Source organism: Zonotrichia leucophrys, chromosome 2, assembly GCF_028769735.1.
Source record: "Zonotrichia leucophrys gambelii isolate GWCS_2022_RI chromosome 2, RI_Zleu_2.0, whole genome shotgun sequence".
Classification (NCBI taxonomy): domain Eukaryota; kingdom Metazoa; phylum Chordata; class Aves; order Passeriformes; family Passerellidae; genus Zonotrichia; species Zonotrichia leucophrys.
The window spans coordinates 37,494,090-37,499,606 of record NC_088171.1 but is presented as its reverse complement, the minus strand read 5'-3'; the positions used below and the strand labels follow the sequence as shown (position 1 = coordinate 37,499,606).

The 5,517-nt window shown below is 36.4% G+C and overlaps 1 long non-coding RNA gene across 1 annotated transcript; it reads right to left on the bottom strand.

Annotated features, from left to right (window-relative positions):
* Positions 1 to 450: 450 nt before the first annotated feature.
* LOC135443097 (uncharacterized) lies at positions 451 to 4,406 on the bottom strand. The gene is made up of 4 exons (XR_010438809.1): positions 4,283 to 4,406; positions 2,689 to 2,770; positions 1,666 to 1,771; positions 451 to 1,533 (listed from the first exon to the last, which is right to left on the bottom strand). It is a non-coding gene; the product is annotated as an uncharacterized LOC135443097 (long non-coding RNA).
* Positions 4,407 to 5,517: the final 1,111 nt, after the last annotated feature.

Here is a 5,517-nt window from a genome sequence, read left to right as displayed (position 1 = left end):
TATATTACTAGGACTTAGCCTCAGGCTAAGACACTTTAAAGAGAGCATATGATTATTGATCTAAGGTGGTCAAATTTAATGAATATTAGAAGGTTTTTTTCTGAAAAAATACTTTACCTCCAAACACATCCACTTTCATTAACCTCTTGCATGAACATTTGACTTGTTGTCAATCAGTTGTTACTGATTTCTTATTTACAAGGTTTATGTTTTGGTTCCTCATCAGACAGCTGGACACACACACATATATATGTAAAACAATTTTATTATCCTTGATACAGGTTAATTTGACAAATTAAATGGAGTTTCTAGTGGTTTGAAAATTACTTATCTGCATCTAATGTGCTTTATATATAATAAGGCCCCAACCATTACAAAACACAACCAGTAAAACATTGTGGAAGTCTTGGAGACTGCTACACTGGAACACTTAAAAAAGAACTACTGAAGCCCGTAAGAACTGCAAGTTTCCAGTGGGCTTCATTAAGCAAGACATTTACAAGACATGGATATAGAATTTATGAGGCAGGGTGATAGTGGCAAGGGACCAGAAATGAATTGTGTCTTCTTTAACATAATCATGTAGATATGAACAATTCATTCCACATTACTGCTGATGCCTTGAGAATAGAGCTTCAGTCCATCTAAAAACCTCCATTTCTGTTAGTGTGATGTCTTTTTACAATTTGAATAAGTGATTTCAAAAATTTCTGCTAAGTATTACCTGGCAGATCCTGATGAGTTTATACCACTGATACACAAAATCCACTGGTTTCGATCTGCATGTGGATGAGTGAGTCCCTGTAGCAGATTTGTTTCTCATAGCTGAATGATCTCCTTTTGAGTTTGCGAGAAGTCAAACTTCAGTTTATATATTTCTCGGATATATTGTAAAACCACTAATTTACAAATGATTCACACTGAAAATGGCCAGTTCTGAGTTGTGAAAGTCTAACTGTCTTCAGGTAAAAGAAATATACCATGAAAAGTTTGCACCTTTAGTGGTTTTTCCAGCATGTGTGAAACCCCAATCACTTTAGTTTTGGTTTTCACTACCAAAAGAAAAAAAAAAGAAAAAGAGCTAATGACATCGTGCAATTTCCCTTTAAAGCTAAAGGGAAAAGGTTCTATTAAATTAACAAACACTTTTGAAGCCTTGGGTTTTTTTTCCTTCCAGAAGTACAAGTTCTCTATTACTGTAGCTGGTTTGAATCTGTCTGGAGAAGCAAATGCATATTGTTGATACGTTGATACGAGTGTTCTGGAGAAAAGTTCAACACAGCAGGGCACTACCAGCACCAGCCAAACTGCAGCATTGCAGTACTAAGACCCTTGAAGGCATATGAAACCTGCAACACCTCCTGACTGCAGAAATCCAGTGCAGCTAGACACAACCTTACAGTCCAGGCTTCATTTGGAAGATTTTACATAACCTCTGTGCCTCGTGTCACCAGGCTCCACAAGCCACCCAAAGCTTCCTTGCATGTTCTAACAAACTTGTGACCAAATGCCAGTTTACAGGGATGTGCAGTCCTGCAAGAAGAGGAGAGGAGATGTTCTCTCCAATAGCAGATAGCTGAGATTTAATAAACCACCCCAGTGATTTTAGCAAGTAAAATCACCCCCAAAATTCAGAGAAAAGCAACATATTCCTGCCAGCCTTACTATGTGGGTAGTGGAGGGAGAGAATGAGCTCTTTCTAGGAAGGGAGGAAGCAAAGAATTTTCTTCCTGGTCCGTTTGAGACACCAATAGGAACTCTGAAATACAGTCTGCAATATGAGGAAGATGCAAATAAAGCACGGTTCAGTCTCAGGTCAGTCACCCTTGGTTATACCACCTTATTGAATATCCAAAAACTTGCATCACACTGTCTCTGTTCCAGAAATTCACCTATTTAAGCATACAGACTCTTTTAAAACTTATCACATTCATGTAATTTCAGTTCTTTACACTGTTATTATATCTGGAAAAATAACTCCAAGCATAGTGTGAAATATTCTGCTAATATCCACTCTATATTTATTCACAGCAATTTTAGAACCATAGCTCTTATGCCACAAAGACCTTTTCAGTTAAATAGCATTCTTTGTCTTTAACACTTTCTCCTGGAAGAATCATCCTATCCCCTCCCAACCTTTGTTGGTCTAGGTTTAACAACCCATCTAATTTAATCTCTCTTCACGAGATTAATTCTCCATTCCCATAAACATACCAATAATCTTTCTCTGCTTATGTGTTAAGGTCATCTTTCTTGAACACAAGTGACCAAAAATTTGCATAAATTGACACCTTGTCAATGCTATATACAATGAAATAACATGAAAATACCTAAATGGTAGCACATCTTACAATTCTAAAGGACTACACAATTGCAATAGACTTTCAGAGTTCCTCCGAATGGCAACTTATAGTCATTACCCAGATAAAATAGTATTTTCTTCTTTTTTTCCCCATCTTAACTGATAAATGCATATTCTGTTCAAGACCAAGGTCCTTAAGTTCCTGGCTTTACAATCTGTGCCAGTAAATTTCATGCTATTTCATCACTTGCATCAACAAAATAATCTGGTTCTCCTTGCCTGATGGTCCAACCCTTTATTAAGATGATCCTTCCCCATTTCATGTTATCTGTATGTCTCACAATTACACATTGACTTTTCATTCCTGTATCTTCTATATCACTTACCAATAACTTAAATGGGATCATTCCCAAGGCCAATCATGAAAACACTTGTAATAGTTAGTTCATTATTCCTCTGATAGTTTGCCTGTAAAAAATAATTACTACGATCAACAATCAAGTTCAGCCCATTGTCATTGTCTATGAAATCTAATCTAATCTTTGCATGGGACTTGTAAATATGCATATTAAAAAATTCTTGGTCCAAGGCTTATAGATTGTCAGTATAAAGACTGGATGTTGTCCAAATTCTGCAATTCTGAAGTATAGGATGCTAATTTTCACTTCTGCTAAGATATAATTTTTACTGCTCTACTCTCATTTCCTTTGGACATTGTTTGTTTTTTTAGATTAAAATTGTTCAAAACAATCATGGAGCTCTGGAGAATTTTCAACTTCAGAAGGCTTTTGAAATGAAACATATCATTGAGTTCTTTATATATAGAGAGTAATGAAAAAACTTCATGCTGCTCATGTAGAAAGAGATTGGGAAATTTTAAAATTTCAGAACCATTGCTCAAGGAGCCAAAAAAATTAACCTCTAGAACCAGGTCTACCAAATACAGAGACTTATGAGAGAAAAAACAATGACAGAATACCTCCTTATCTGCATGGCCTTAGAGGAATCAGCAAATAACAAGAATCTAGGAAGAGCAAATTTTCTAAAACCTCTCCCTGAATTTACAAAGAAAGAATGGTTGTGGTGGATAGGAACAGAGAAGAGTAGTAATCTATTATTGTCCTCTTTAGTCACCAAATTCATTGAAAACTGATGGAAAAAATTTATTTGATACTTGATGCAGTCCTTGGTACTTGACACTCCACCATAAGCATACAGAAGAACTAGCTCCAGTCAGGTGGTTTATATGATTATGTTTATATGATTATATGATTAACAAGCTTTAGACATTTATTTTCTGTGCTAATTCAGAAAGACTTGAGAATAATTTAATTTGATTTCTATAGAGACTTTCTATAGAGACTCTCAAACATCTTAGAGAGTAGAGTTCACAAACTATAAACGCTTGGTTAATCCCAATTATTCTTTACTCTTCCTTACAGTTTTTTCACTTAACAGCATCATCACCTCTTTGAATTTAAATAATTCTGTTTCTGATCATGATTCAAGTTCTCAAGATCTGAATCCTACTTCTCAATCTATTAACTGGCTTCCCCATGTATCCCAAATTTGCCTTTCTAAAATCCCAAGCTTTGATTGCAGCTTTCATCATGGCAGCAGTTAAGCATCTCACAACCGCAGGTAAAGCTACTTTTTAAATTTCTGTTTCCTCTCTGTAAAAAGAAAATAATTTCCCTGTTTTATAGAAAGACAATAAGGTACAATTAGTTCTTTGTCTACAGAATCCCTGGCTGAAATAAGACCCAAACCCCATTCCTGAAAGCATCATACATGTGATAATTCTCATTCAAATTTAATCTGAATATGGGACAAAATTACGCACCGGGCACAACAGTAGTCACCTAAATATGAAATATAAACCCTAACCTACTCAGTTTCTCTTAATTGTACTCCACTCATTAGTACAAGGCACTTTTTTCCCCCTGATACTCAGTGCCTCTTAACAAATATAATTTTTACCTGCTTACGTAATCTCAAGCAACTTGAGACTTCAGGATGCATGCCAAGTGCTTCGAAAAGCACGTATGTTCAGATCAGAATGTGTACAAATGAAAGCATGCTGATACAGTTGCTGATGTATTTCTGTTTCTATTTATTGCATAATATCAGTGCCTGGGCTCCCCTCACTTCTTTGGAAGGTATAGTCCCTTGGGGCCATGGAGATAACAACAGCAAACCCAAACCACCTGGAGACAGTATTTAGTAGATGATTAACCCAATAGTGACTCAGAATGTTTGAAACAGAAACAAGAAAACAGCAGGAAATAACTTGCACTGGGTAACAGGATTGAAATCCCAGCCCTATTCAAGTTAATGCTTAATGCAGAAATTCATTCTTGATATTTATGATCGTTCTTGAATAGTTCTAATGTCATTTATGACAAATTCTGAGATGAGATGATGATATGGGACAATGTATCAGCATAAGAGTCATGCACAAACCTGTTTGCTTCTGTGCACTTCCATTTGTTGGAAATTTATAGATTCTTCTTTGTGATAATAGGAATAAGAAACCTGTAGAAACTTACCTCTTCTTCCTTTAATGCTGATTTGAGGGTTTGGGTTTTTTTCTTGGAACAGCTATGCAAACTGAACAACTGAGGTGGGAGAACAATAAAACTACTCATTGTGGCTTTATTTATTGCAAAAGCACCAAACAAAAAGCCAGTGTCAATCAAGTCTTACTATCTGTTGCTAGGAGAATAAATTAGGAGAAGCTTACAGCACTCCAAACTCCAAACTCTATCCCTAGTGTGGGGACAGAGAGAACAAGCTCAGTGGAATCCACCTGGCTTCATCAGAGCTGGCAATCATCCATACTACCACCAGGGAGTCGTTTGGATTCAGGTTTCTGCTACTTGAGCTGAGATGAGGTGGAAGGTCAGAGTCTGAGTGGGCTTAGGAATTGTGGCTAAATAGTCTCAGTGGGTCCCGGCTTAAGGGCCCTGAAGAGCCTTTGTGGACAACACCCATGGAGCTGCAATCTCTACCGAGCAGTCACAGATCAATTTTGGTCTATGCATTTACAATATTTTCTTATCTGTATTTTATCTTATTTGCTCAAGCAAAGTTATGTATTTAAAAGAGACCTGAGATTTGGGGAAAGAGGGTATGTCTTTGAATTTTTTAAAAAAAAAAAATATACATATATATGTGACACACACAGGAAGAGCAAGAGGAAGCTACGTGGGAAC